Source organism: Selaginella moellendorffii, unplaced genomic scaffold (genome assembly GCF_000143415.4).
Source record: "Selaginella moellendorffii unplaced genomic scaffold, v1.0 SELMOscaffold_12, whole genome shotgun sequence".
NCBI classification, from domain to species: Eukaryota; Viridiplantae; Streptophyta; class Lycopodiopsida; order Selaginellales; family Selaginellaceae; genus Selaginella; species Selaginella moellendorffii.
This window is the reverse complement of record NW_003314273.1, coordinates 1,439,281-1,454,600: the sequence shown is the minus strand read 5'-3', so window position 1 is coordinate 1,454,600 and position 15,320 is coordinate 1,439,281.

Sequence of the window (15,320 nt, the reverse complement as noted above, 5' to 3'; positions counted from 1 at the left end):
TATTTAGTAATTTAATAAACTTCATATTCATCTTATTTTTGAAAGTTCTCATTAATCATAACATACATACCAAACTTTTATGGAAGCTTTATGGAATGGCTATCACTATTAGTCATAGTGTTTTAAAAATTTTCTCCACTATTTTAATAACATGATGAAGGAGAAAACCCATAAATGAATCATGAGCTAGAAACCCCACTTTTTTTAAGAATTAAAATAACATAATGAGCTACTTAATTGATGATAAAGTATTAAGGTTTTTTAATATAACATAGTTCTTGTTTGAAATTATACAATAACCACATAATGATTTGAAAATATTTAGGAATTTTAATTATTTTTAAAATATAGTAAAGCCACTTGTATATAAAAACCAATTACCTAGTACGGATTGTGGTAACTTCAATGATTTGGTATTAATGTAAAATTTACAAAGAAATCTGTATTTTTTATATTTTACAAATTTTATAATATATTACTGCTTCAAATATTTGGAAATAGATGCTGTTTGTTTAAGCATAATACAAGATACTAATGTATATCCTCAAAAAGGGTATGACAGCTCTACTTCTATTCTAATATCAAAATGCAATATGTCAAATTGTAATTTTCTTTGAGAACTATAATGATTTTTATTTATTACAATCTGTTAAAATTTCTACTGAATATATATTTTATTGAAATTAACTTTCTTGAATGAAAAATAACCTAGACTAACCTATCCTATTTTTTTCTGGACCTAAATATTTATTTTTGTGATTGTTGATATTATTTTATGAATAAATATAATATTTTTGTGATTTTTTAAACTCTAGACTTTTAATTTTTAATTTTTTGAATTTGATATATAAGAAATACTATAAATACTATACTGTATTTTATTTTCTTATGTGAACCAAAAGGATAGTTGATTTACCTTGACATTTGGAATATTCTACTATTGAGTGGTTTGTTTTTCATTAAGATTATTCTTTTATTTATATTTATATATATGTTTATAATTTATAGACTTTCCGAAATACACCCTGTATACTCTAATTTATTCTACCAGCTAATGATTGATATACAATAAGATTAATGTTGTGTTTATAAATAATTATAAACTTCTAATTGATAAATTTTATTAATAAATAATGCTAAGCACATATAACACTACTATTAAGCAAAATAAGTGTTGCTCCTTACAACACACTGTTATTTCATGTTATATATCTATGTTGGTGATAACATTTTTTAGTAACACAATTATCACAATGAAGGTTCAAAGTCATAATAGGATGTTCAAAATCTAATCTTCATTTATGAAATGCTTTATATGGATAAGTAGGACTTAGTATGTGACTTTGCTTTTTAGGCAGTAGTTTATCGTTTTTGGCAAATATCACAATTTTTGCAGAAAATTGTTGTATCTTTCCACAATATAGGCCACCACAAGACTTTTTTAGTAGTGATTTCGTTTGCATAATGGCCTCCTGATGGGCTTGAGTGAGCTTTTATTAAGATTTCATTTCTTTCTTCTTGTTTGTTAATACATTTCTTTAGCGTTCTATCAATGCGTAATTTATATAGACACTCTTCTACGATAGAGTAAAGTCATGTCCTCAAGACAAACAACTTTTTTTTCGCTTGCAAGTTATAGTGGGGTGGAATGGTGTCCATAAAAAGATAAATTTGTATATCTTTCAACCAAGTGGTAAGTATAAAGATTGTAAATAATTGAGCATTTAGGAGTTTATTTATCTTAGTATTATGTGACTCTCCTGTAGTGATATGGCTTAGGCAATTAGTTTATGGATTTTTCTAAGTCTATTTACTATTTGAAGATTATATTCTTGTAATAGTAAAAACCATTTAGTTAGTCGAGTAAATATGCATAGCTTGTTGATGAGATATAAAAAAACCTTATAGTCAACAAAGATAATTACTTTTATTGCCAAAAGATAATGCCTAAATTTTTGTAAGGTGTAAACTATGCATAAGGTTTTTTATTCAGTCATTGTGTACTTATGCTCTGTAAAATTTAATCATCTATTAACATAATAAATAAAATGATCTTTTTAATCATCTTATATCTGGTACAATATTGCACTTGTGATAATATCAAAAGTATCCATCTGTAGGTGAAACTTCTTATTTTAACCTGGCTTAATAAGTATAGATGTTTTTTTGAGGCAATGTTTAAGACTTAAAATGTTTTTTGAAAATTTTTCATTCTATATAAATGGAGTATCTTTCTTTAATTTCTTAAAATTCAGTAAGTGGTTTGGAAATCTTTACATAAGTTTTTATAAATCACTTATAATAGCCAACTTTGCCTAGAAAATAACAAAGACTTTTTAAGTCGTGTGGTGGAGACATTGTCTCAATCACTTGAGTTTTGTCTTTGTTTACAAAGATATCTTCCTTGCATACAATATAATCTAAAAGTATGCCCTAATTTACAAAGAAGGTACATTTCTCTGAATTAAGAAAAATTTCATGTTTTCTACATTTTTGGAAACATTTTTGCAAGAAAATTAAATATTCCATTTTGGAGGTAAAAAAACTAAAATCATCCATAAAAACTCTCATGAAATTAGTGAGATATTCTTTGAAAGTGTTTGTAATAACTTTTTGAAATGTATAAGTGTCAGGAATCCCCCAATTCTTGCCACATTTCTGACTCTCGCTGGATTCCTGATCCACAGACCATATTCCTGACTCTCGAGACACTTCCCTATTCCTGACTCTCTGATTTCCCGTACGATTCCTGATTCTTGAACCACATTCCTGATAATGACGTGGTGCCTCCTCGACCTCAGCTATATTTAGGCTATCCTTGATCCAATAGTGGTGAAGCTTCATCAACCTATACTATATATAAGTTAGCTTTGTTCTATTTCTCCACAATCTGAATTAACACCAATCTAAGGTCTCTTTTTTGTCTCCACTAGTTTTTCTCTTTGTCTTCTGCATTTTCTAGTCCTGATCTTGTTGGGGGTCTTGACAGTTTGATTCAGATTGTGCTTTTTGCTTTTGCTTTAACTCATTTTGATTGTTTGATTGCCTTTGCCTTTTTCCCCCTTTTCTTTCTTCTTTGCTGATGGAGTCTCCAAGCCATCTTGATTCCTTCACCGAAGTCCTTGCAAAAATCCGGTTTGAGAATACCGCAGCCCTTCTTCACATGCAATAGGAGCTTACTTCACTTTCGGTTCAAGGATCAAGCAGAGTTCCTGAATCGAAGGTGAGTTTCCTGGTGAAGTTCTCAGGCAAGCGTTTAGAGCTTCGCGGATTCTTGAACCAAATGGAGCTGATCTTCAGACTTCAACATCAGCAGTACCCCACTCTTGAGTCTCAAATCAGCATGATCGGGACATTGCTCGAAGGTGCAGCTTTGTCATGGTTTTCTCCTCTCTTGAAGAAGAGCATGAAAGGGGTCATGGTTCCAGTTGTGGTTCCGGTCGTGCCTCGATCTATGCTGTGGAGTTCCAACTCCTTGCCTGGGACACTTAATGGGATGAGCGGGCCCTGATTGATCATTTTCGTTTTTAGCCTCAACAACAGTGTCAAGGATTTGTTGCTCACCATGGAGGATCCCATGGAACTGTTGGACGCCATCAACAAAGCTGTTTGATATGACAATCATCTCTTTGAACATCATCAGGAAAGTCGCTGCGCCGCCGTTTTCCCATCCTAGACTCAGGAATCCCAGCTTGAGTCTTTGAGGCATACTCCTGAACCTACTGCTCCAGTCCCGATGGATATTTCTGGTACTCCTCGACTCATTAGAGGGAAGCAACGTCAAGTATCTCAGAATCTTTGCCTCTACTATGCTGATCCTAATCACAAAGCCCAAGTGTGTCCCAAAAAGCCTCCTCGACTACTTGAGTTCACTCTACCTCAAGGTCCACCTCTATTGCAGTTGGGAAATGACCCTGTCCAAACAGAGTAAAAGCTGTTTGTTTGGACTCCCCGAATAAAAATTACTTTTCTTCTTCATCAAGCTCCTCACTACCTTTCATCAAAGCCACCACCAATTCTTGCAACTTCCGCATCCCATGTCTCCTTTCTTTCACCAAAAAATCAAGACTCAAGGCTTTGACACTATTGGATTCGAGTGCAACTTCCTGCTTCATAGACACGGACTTTGCTGCCGAACATCACATTCCTCTTTCTCCTACCATATAGGATCTGAGGGTTGAAGGCATCAGCGGGCATTTTGTGTCTCTATCTTTTGGACTTAGGGAAATGTTGCCCGTTCGAGTACACATTGGGTATACCGTCACTGATATCGCCTTCAACATCATCAACAGCAAGTCCTCCTCTATGGTGCTCAGCCTTCCTTGGTTCCAACTGCACCAGCCTCAGATCTGTTGGAAGGAATTACAGCTCGTCTCTCCCACATCACCATCTCCCACGTCTTCCCCTACTGTTCATCGAGTCCAAATTAGGAAAAGTTCCCTAAACTCAAATCAGGGTTCTATTCTTGACTCTACAAAGTTTTCATTCTCTTTGCTCCCTATCCCTTAATCTTCTTTTCCCTCTCTTCCATCTTACACTAGACAGTATCCTCATCTTATCACTCCATTGAGTTGTATACCTCCTCCTATCTCCACAATCACTATGAAAAAACTCCTTTATGAAGAATTTGTTTTCCTTTTTGCTTTGCATGTTTCTTCTGTCAGTCTTCTTAAAAAGTATCATAATTTTTGGGATGTGTTTCACAAAAAAAAAAGCTAGTGTACTACCTGTTCATCAACCTTACAACTGTTCCATTGATTTACAGAAAGGAGTGTCACCTCTGTGGGGGCCTATCTATAGGTTATCCCCGTCTGAGCTTAAGACCCTCAAAGAGTACGTGGATGAGAACCTTGCATCGGGGTACATTCAGCATTCATAGTCCCTGGTTGGAGAGTTTGTCTTCTTTGTCAAGAAGAAGGACGGGAGTTTGTAGATAGTCATCGACTACCGAGGTTTGAACAAGGTGACTATTCGGAACCGTTATCCGCTGCCCCTGATCTTGGACCTGTTGGAACGCCTTGGCGGTGCTCGCTTCTTCACCAAGATCAACTTCCATGGAGCATACAACCTGATCCGGATCCAACCTGGTAATGAATAGAAGACTACTTTGGCATCACACAATCCATGACAAGGAGCTCCTTGCCATCATGGATTCCTTTGGAGAGTGGCATCATTTCTTGGAGGGGGCGGGCCATCAAACAACAGTCTAGATGGATCACAAAAATCACGAGTACTGTGCCACTTCCCGAGTTTTGAGCCGTCGTTAAGCAAGGTGGCCACAATTCTTGAGTCCGTTTGACTTTGTTATCAAATACAGACTTGAAAAGTGTTGGGGGAAGGAGGGGCACCTCCCCCAATGCCACTCTTCGCAAATGCCCTGCTTGCCCTTGTGGGGCAAGGGTTTTATACAAGGAAGATGGGGAATATTCTGAGGACCAGAATATTTGAGGAATATCTGAGGACCAGGACCAATTAGTTCTGATAGATCAGGATGTTATTGTGAGACACAAAATCCCTAGGCCCCAAAGTGGAGCCGGAAAGGCGCCATGTGGTAGTGGCCGAAGCGAAAGCCAAACGAGCGCAACACATTTGGACTAAAAGCTCTGCCTTGAAAGGTCAAGAGTGGGAGTGGAACTCCCAACGAAGTGCTCGAGGAACAAGCACAAAGAGAGCAATAAGTGAGGCTCCAAAAAAGGGACCTAAAAGGACCAACACATAACACGTGGAAGTGTCCGAGATGGACCCGAGTTGGAGTCCGAAGTGGAGTCCGAGAAGGACCTCGAGATGGAGTCCGAGGTGGAGTCCGAGGTAGACCCGAGATGGACCCGAGATAGAGTCCGACATGGAGTCCGACATGGAGTCCGAGGTGGACCCAAGATGGACCCGAGATGGAGTCCGAGATGGACCCGAGATGGAGTCCGAGACGGAGTCCGAGATGGACCCGAGATGGACCCAAGATGGGACCCGAGATGGACCCGAGATGGAGTCCGAGATGGAGTCCGAGAAGGACCCAAGATGGAGTCCAAAGTGGAGTCTGAGGTGGACCCGAGATGGAGTCCGAGATGGAGTCCGAGATGGACCCGAGATGGAGTCCGAAGTTGAGACCGGGACCAAGACCGAGACCGGGACCGAGACCGAGACCGAGATCGGGACCGAGACCGAGACTGAGGCCGAGGCCGAGTCCGAGTCCGAGTCCGAATCCGAGTCCGAGTCCGAGTCCGAGTCCGAGTCCGAGGCCGAGTCTGAGTTCGAGTCTGAGAGGGTGAAAGCCCAAAGCATTCGTCTCCCAGACTCTGGGGGGTTTGGTGAGCTCCAAAAGTATAGTAGGGGGAGGACTGCAGTGGAGCCAGTTTGGCCAGGAAAGGCCAGTTTGGCCCAGGAAGGCCGGACCCAGTGTTGGGTGATGAGCTGCCCATTGGGAAGTCCAAGACTAGAGTGAACACGGACCGACAAGCGGGGTAGCTTGGTGAAGTGTTCAAGAGCTGGCTCTAGTTCCCCCGGGAGATCGACTGGCCGATGCTCCCAGTCCAAGTGTGGGTGGCACTACCTACTTGGATACTTGTCGTGGCTCAACGGAACCTTGCTCTAAGCCCATGGCTAGAGCATCTAAAGGTGAAAGGCGAGGAGAGTACCCAGGTGGCTCGCGTAAGGCCACGGTGTTCCGAAATGTTATCCCAAAGGCCCAGACTGTGGAAAGGAAGAGGAGCAGTCCTCTGGGGTAGTGACCAAGGACACAGTCGTGTGGTGAGGAAGTCCCAGAGGACCGTGGGACTTAGTGGTCGGGCCTGTGGGTCTCGATCCAGTGGCAGTGTTGGCAAACACGGCCAGGGGTAGAAAGGGACTTAGTGGGGACTGATAGAGGGATATTGGGGAAGGCTATTCCCCTTGTCGGTGGGCATCCTAAAGATGCTAAGGAGTGGATCTGAGATGACCACTCACAGATGGTTTGCCTAGTTTTGGAGAGCCAAGACTGTGACGTAAGTGGTATTGGACTACTAGTGGGGCAAAGGTGATTGGGCGTGGCCTTAGCGTAACGGGCTGCCATGTCGGTGGTACCTTTGAGTGTCGGTCATGGGATCAGACACGTGGAGCACTTGGACCAAGTGCAAATGTTGAGTGGCATGGATGCCATTCTTGGGGCTAGCAAGTCCCAAGTCTTGGATTGGACTTATGGAGGTTGTGAATGAGACTCCTCCAAGTGGTCGGAGGTGTGGTTAAGTGACTAAAGTAGAATGGAAAATTTAGTCGCTTACAGTTATTTCCTTCAGGTGATACATTCGCGAGCATTTTGCTTGTTAGTCAATGATACTTTGTGTTCTTTGAGTTATCTTTCGTAAATTGTTTGGCATTCTGTCTACAATTTTTAATAGTTACACTTTATCATTGAGTTTACTTGATGATATACTTGCTATTGAATTTTGTTTGATGGTGAATCCTATGTTTACCAATTATGATGATCTTGGTGGTTCTTATACTTTACTACTGGTTTATCGGATAATAACTTGCTTAGAATACTTTTGTGTTCTACTCTAAGATATAATCATTGATAATTAAGCTTCTAAGATATCATTGTCTCTAACTTTGATATTGTCCTTCTAATGATCTTTGAGTTTGGGCCAGTAATGGGCAGACTGGCTTCGGCACTTCATGTGCATGTTGAAATCTCTAGTCATGGGGTAGCTACTGTTGACTGGTCACATAACCCGCCTCTTTGTCGATGTTCCTTATTCCGTTAAAAGGGCGTGACCGTGTAAAAAACTCTAATTGCCTGTTTATAGTAGTCTATTTAAACCTTACCGACGGGTTTGGTTTCTTTGCTCAGGAGGGTTGGGGCCTCTGGTTTCTGTCTCTATGTTCCTGCGGGCAGGGGTGTATCACACTTTTGTAAGTTGGGTGACTCCCAGAGCAGCAAGGGTGGCTGACTCCGTTGGTCATTTCCTCGTCGGTGATGGCCGGAAGGTGTCTGAGCTGGTAGCGCATCCGCATTAGACAAAGAGGTTGCCCCCTAACTCATTTAAGTTGGTGCATTTCTCACATAGTGTGAGTACTGTGAACTTTTTCTGGAGTTGTTTCCTTGGCGGTATTCTAGACTCGAGTATGCATCGACGAGGACGTCAATCTTCCCAAGGGGGGGAGAGTGTCGCGAATGTGACTTCAAGTATCAAAAGTTACCTGTCGGCTAGTCCTTACGGACACTCTTACCTTACTGCCGCGACGGCAGGAGGTCGGTATTGCTAGACCCGTTATCAGTCTCCGCCTAAGCTAGTTGAGAAACTGGTCCTCGCGTGTGCACTTGACCAGATGGGCATAAGGACGGAATTCCTAAGTGCTATTAGTCAAGCATACTTGACCTAGTTAGAGAAACTCATTCGTTGACTTGCACTTGCTAGTGTTGGGAACCCCCGCGATATTGAGATTGGTCCCTCAATATTCGCTAAATGATAGCTTACCATGTTTGCCAAACACCCTCACTATCATGCCCTTTGTGTTAGTCTCATTTCGGTCCCAAATGCTATTTATGGAAAGTGTCAAGATTTGCTCATTTGACATATCTACGGAATGTAGAGATCGGCCTGAACACAATGGTGTTCGTCCCATGTCCAAATTCGCAATCTAAAGACATTCCATATTTAGTAAGTTTCGAGCTTGTCCCAGAGACTAACTCCTGATACTAAGGGAGGCTTGGGGTGAAAGCCCAAAGCGTGTGTTCCTCAAGGGGGGGAGGAAGGGGGGGGGGGCTGTGGGGGGTTCCAAATGTATAGTAGGGATAGTGGGTAGGTTGGGCATGGCCGACCAACTTGAGGTATAGTCTAGCTCCCGCTTGCGTGCCTGTCCTTGTTCTGCATTCAGCTTGGGTCTAAGCCCAAGTTCCATTCCATGCTAGTTAGTGGAGTACCCATATCTTCGCGTTAGGCCACCGGCATGCCGAAATAGCACCAGACTCCGTTTGGCTCCGTTTTGCGTGCTGGTCCTGGCATTGGGATGCTGGTTGCTCCAGGACTGTTCCAAGTCGCTCCAGGCTCCTGTTCCTTCGCTCCTTGGGCTTTAAGCTCGGGAGTTGCTCTGTGGTTCAGTTCCGTCACTCCTTGGCTCCATGTTTGGGAGTTTGGCACCGTTCCTTCATTCAGTGGCCCAAGGCCCTAAACCTCAGGTTCCTATGGACACGTGGCATATGACACGTGGCACAAAGAGGGTTTAGGTTCTGCTTCATGGTGTTATCCTATGGTAAATCACCATAGGATAAAGGGTCAAAACCACGTGCGCTACATAAAAGCTCTAACTTGAAAGGTCAAGAGCGGGAGTGGAACTCCCAAAGAAGTGCTAAAAGAACAAGCACGAAGTGAGCAATAAGTGAGGCTCCAAAAAGGGACCCAAAAGGACCAACACAGGAGATGTGGAAGTGTCCGAGATGGACCCGAGATGGAGTCCGAAATGGACCCGAGATGGGGTGCGAGATGGAGTCCAAGATGGAGTTCGACATGGACTCGAGATGGACCCGAGATGGAGTCCGAGGTGGGCCTGAGATGGAGTCCGAGATGGACCCGAGATGGAGTCTGAGATGAAGTCCAAGATGGACTTGAGATGGAATCCGAGACGGAGTCCGAGATGGACCCGAGATAGAGTCCGAGATGGAGTCCGAGATGGAATCCGAGATGGAGTCTAAGATGGAGTCCGAAAAGGACCCGAGGTCGAGACCGAGACCGGGACCAAGACCAAGATCGAGACCGAGACCGAGACCAAGATCGGGACCGAGACCGAGACCGAGACCAAGCCCGATCCCAAGTCTGAGTCCGAGTCCGAGTCTGAGTCTGAGTCCAAGTCCGAGTTCGAGTCTGAAAGGGTGAAAGCCCAAAGCGTTCATCTCCTAGACCCTGGGGGGTTTGGTGAGCTCCAAAAGTATAGTAGGGGGAGGACTGCAGTGGAGCTAGTTTGGCCAGGAAAGGCCAGTTTGGCCCAGAAAAGCTGTACCCAGTGTTGGGTGATGGGATAACCACTGGGAAGTCCAAGACTAGAGTGAACACAGATCAACAAGCCGGGTAGCTTGGTGAAGTGTTCAAAAGCCAGTTGTAGTTCCCCCGGGAGATCGACTGGCCAATGCTCACAGTCCAAGTGTGGGTGGCACTACCTACTTGGATACCTGGCGTGGCTCAACAGAACCTCACTCTAAGCCCATGGCTAGAGCACCCAAAGGCGGAAGGTGGGGGAGTACCCACGAGGCTTGCGTAAGGCCACAGTGTTCCGAAATATTGTCCCAAAGGCCCAGACTGTGGAAAGGAAGTGGAGTAGTCCTCTGGTGTAGTGACCAAGGATACAGTCGTCTGGTGAGGAAGTCCTAGAGGACCGTGGGACTTAGCAGTCGAGCCTGTGGGCCTTGATCCAGTGGCAATGTTGGCAAAAAGGGATTTGGTGGGGACCGGAAAGGGGATATTGGGGAAGGCTTTCCCCATGTTTGTGGGCATTCTAAGGATGCTAAGGAGTGGATCTAGGATGATCACTCATAGATGGATGCCAAGTCTTTGAGAGACGGGACTGTGGTGTAGGTGGTGTCAGACCACCGGTGTGACCAAGGTGAATGGGCATGGCATTAGCATAACGGGCTGATGTGTTAGTGGTACCCTGGGGTGTCGGTCATGGGATTGGACACGTGGAGCACTTGGACCAAGTGCGAAAGTTGAGTGGCGGGGATGCCATTCTTGGGGCTAGCAAGCCCAAGTCCAAAATAGGACTTATGGAGGTTATGAGTGAGACTCCTCTTAGTGGTCGGAGGTGTGGTTAAGTGACTAAAGTAGAATGGAAAAATTAGTCGCTTATAGTGATGTGGCAATAAAGACAGGGTCCTTGTCATCACCTAGGAAAACAGTATAAACCCTGGAGTCTGGAGAAACCTTGGGCTTAGGGGCCTCATCTATCTTAGATTCCTCCTTGACCTTGGAAACCAAAGAGCAAGGAGTGCCTTTTGCCTCTCTCATTATGGTGATTGCTTGATGTGATAACCTGTCCACCCAAAACTTTTCTTCATGAGGGACACTTTGAAAAGTCACATGAGAGAACTCATCCTTCAGGTTGACCACCCACTGCCATAGCCCTTTCAGGTTCTCTTTGCGGACTTGGTATTCTCCAGTAAGTTGGCGTATGATGAGTTGCACATCTCCAATGAAAGTGACTCACCTAAACTTGAGATCTGTGGCCAAATTCATGGCACTGATAGCCACCAAGTACTCTACTTCATTAGTTGATGTTGCTGGCATAGTGATAGAGAGGTCAGCTACTTTATTCTCCGTAGAATCAATCATCCAAACTCCAATGCCGGCAACCTAGTTTTTGGGGTAGAAAGCACCATCGAAATAAGTTGTAATCATAGGAGTGTCCTCTTCTTCAAATAAAGATGGTGGGGACACCACATCCGGCAAGAGCGTCTGTTATGATCCGGTGCAAAAAGACAAGGATCTAGTCGCCTTAGACTATGCTACGCCACCTCTTGAGGTTCCTCACCACCCAACCACCCCCGAGCTACCTCAAAAGCTCCACTATGCCGCCGCTCCATTGTGAGCCCTAGGGTAGGTTAAGTCCCTCACCCTAACGAAATAAGTTGTAATCATAGGAGTGTCCTCTTCTTCAAATAAAGATGGTGGGGACACCACATCCGGCAAGAGCGTCTGTTATGATCCGGTGCAAAAAGACAAAGATCTAGTCGCCTTAGACTATGCTACGCCACCTCTTGAGGTTCCTCACCACCCAACCACCCCCGAGCTACCTCAAAAGCTCCACTATGCCGCCGCTCCACTGTGAGCCCTAGGGTAGGTTAAGTCCCTCACCCTAACATGCCTTAATATATCCTTGAGCCTCCCTTTGACCAACATTGACCACATGGTCAAAGTTGGTGCCTAACAATTCTTCCCCCCCAACAAAGTCCTTGTCCCAAGGACAAGTTGTACTCGTGATCACCATTTCTGGGAAACCTTGCTCAAGCTCTTGGTCCATCTTCTACAGCCGTATACATCAAGGAGGCATTGGGCCCGTCACTCCAAGATAGTACACCTTTCAATTGGCTAACATAAAATACCGGATGAAGTTTTACCCCAACTTGCAGCTGCACCTAATAAGCCGCTTTACCAATGCACTCCAGCACTACAAATGGCACAGCATATCGATGTGCCATTTGTAGCATGCCTAGTTTGTACCAGCATCAAATACCCTAAACAATGCAAATGCCCAGTCAAGGCAACTAGGTTGACAGGAGCAAGGAGACTGTATGCTAGTGCTCAAGTTGCTCAAAGTTGCCCAAAATGCCTATGACGAAGAGAAATAAGGGTGAAAATGGAAGGAGACGTAGGCCTCAAGCTCACATAATCGTTGACCCATAGGGTAACTGCCGAAGTAGCCGCTAGGGTAGCTGCTGGAGTAGCCGGTAACTGGTAACTAGTAACTAGTAATTGGGGACCTATAACCTGTAACTGGTAACCCCCTGGTCTCGCTCCTACTCCCACATCTACTCCTACTATCCCTATTCCTACACCTACCTGTTCCTTGAAGATCGCTTCGTTCCCAAGGAACTCTTAACAAAGTTTAGCCCGAAAGATTAAAATGTGTCATTTGGTCTCAATTCTTCCCCATTTTGACTGTTGGTGGGCTTGTTGGAAAGGGCTCAACCCTGTCTACCCTCTATCACAAGAATTTTTGAAGAAGCTTCCTCAATATTCCCCGAAATCCAAGAAGAGGTAGCCCACAACCCCAATATTGTGGAAAAACACATGCATGTCACTTATGTAGATTGATACTAAGGCACCATTCATATTTTCAGAAATCCTAGGATCAGGAGCACCTTTAGAAACAAACAACATCCAAAACAAAGCCTGGAGGAGTATGAATTCTTGCTACAAGGATGACCCCATCTAGCAGGAGAAGAAAATCCTTTTGCATGTCGTTAATTCGCCCTGCAAAAAATCACCACTACTTGTAGATCTAGGCCAGATCTAGAAGCCCAAATGCATTACTTTGAGAAATTGGGCCGAGGATCTAGGCGAGAAAGTGAAAACCCCAAAATGTTCCTCAAATTGAGCTAAGAAACATTGTATCTCTTCAAATACTGCACGGCTTGATGAGCACCATACTTTTCTGGAAAGAGGAGCTCCAGACTAACACGCCCAAGATCCAACAAAAACACCGCAAGACAAACAAGAAATTCCTTCCCAAAGTCTACGACCAAAGAAAAAGAGAGAAATGATGCCTCAAAAAGTGCTACGCATCACGCCGGGTTCGGGGAAGGAGGGGTGCCTCCCCCAACACTCACTCAAACACGATAAAGGCTTCAATGCTCTTCGCAAATGCCCCCCCTTGCCCTTGTGGGGCAAGGGTTTTATACAAGGAAGATGGGGAATATTTTGTGGACAGCATATTCCTTCTCTCTCTCTCACTCTCTCAGTGGCCACACCCTAACAAAAGCTTCAGGGCCTTCCTAATGCTCTTTCAAGGTGCTCCTATCTCAGTCTCAGGCTTAGTAATCCTACCTTCAATCAACAGGATCAAGTTATCCTCGGTCCTAATCGGCTTCAAGTTATGGCAATTAATCTGGCCCCTCAGGACTCCTCTTTGATGGACGCGATAAAAAATGATCTTCAATCCAACAACCTCACTAGCGACATTTTCCCCCATCTTCAAGCTGGACACCTAGTGACTCCCGACTACCGGCGATTTGACGAGTTCAAGTTCTTAGATGGTTTGTTGTACCATGGGGAGCATCTTTATGTTCATGAAGATGATGCTCGAAGGTTGGTCCTGATGGCGTGCCACGATAGCCCGATTGCTGATCACTTCGGCATTGCGAAAACCTATGAGCTAGTTGCACAGGACTTTTAGTGGCCTCACATGGACAACTACATCAAAGCTTTTGTTACCTCCCATGACACTTGCACTCAGAATAAGGTACCTCGCCACTTTCCTTCAGGTTTGCTTTGTTCCCTCCTGGTCCCTTCAGGTCCTTGGGAATCCATCTCCATGGATTTCTTGAGTGATCTTCCAAGTTCTGGAGGCTTCAACAACATTTTAGTCATGGTGGATCGCTTCACAAAGATGGTGCACTTCTTGCTGTGTACCAAGGAGTTTTCGGGTGAGCATATCGCAAGACTGGTATTCAGGGAAATTTTTCGACTTCATGAGATTCCTGCAGATGTTGTTTCGGATCGGGGACCTCAAATCATCTCTCATTTCTAGCAACGGTTCTTGCAGCTGCTTGGAGTGAAGGCCAACCTCTCTTCGGCATATCATCCTCAAACTGATGGACAGTCCGAGCGAATGATTCAGACATTGGAACAATTTTTGAGATGCTTCATCAACTATCATCAGGATGACTTGTTCGATATCCTTCCCCTTTTTGAGTTCTCCTATAACAACTCTGTTCACTCCTCCCTTCGAGTTTCCCCCTTTGCAAACTCTAGCTGAAATCCCCAATTCAATCCTTCACTTCCTTCTCCATCTGAATCCTCTCGTTCAAATCCCCGCTTTGAGGCATTTGTCTCCAACCTCCAAGAAATCCACAACTCCATCTCCTTCCACCTCCATCATACTCAGGAATCTCATAAAACATTTGCCAATGTCCATAGTTAGGATTGTCCCCCTTACAATATCGGGGATAAAGTCTGACTCCTTAGACGAAATATCTCCACCACCAGGCCATGTCCCAAACTCGATTTTAAACACCTCGGTCCTTTCCCTATCACTGCCATCATTAATCCTGTCACTTATCGCCTTGCACTTCCCTCCTTATATCAAATTCACCTTGTTTTTCACTCCTCTCTCCTTGAGCCTTATATTCCTAGTCCTATTCCAAAAAGGGTCATTCCTCCGCCTCCACCAGTGCAGCTCAAGGATGGGTCTGACTAAAAGGTTCAAGACATCCTTGATTCCAAGATCTCATGGTCTAAATTTTACTATCTGGTAGACTGGAAGGGTTACGGACCTGAGGAACGCACTTGGGAACCTGTGGACAACCTAATTCATTCTCCTGACATGCTCTATTTCGTTAAAGTGGGATTTATTCAGTAAAATGAGACTAGGTACAAATTTTCAAGTATTTGAAAATGACGTGAAATTATATGTTTTTTGTCCAGGGGCTAGACATATCTGGGGCATGGTGACTAGCGCGGTGACTTTATGTCCAGACTGAGTCCATCTGGTTGTATAATAAATCTCATTGTCAAGGTGAACAAACCGAATCTGAAGCTAAAGAAGAGCGATGGCATGCGCGCACACACTATTTGTTTGTTCATTGAGCGTGTGGTGAGCTTTCCAAGATGAACGTCATTCCTATTAGCCAAACATAT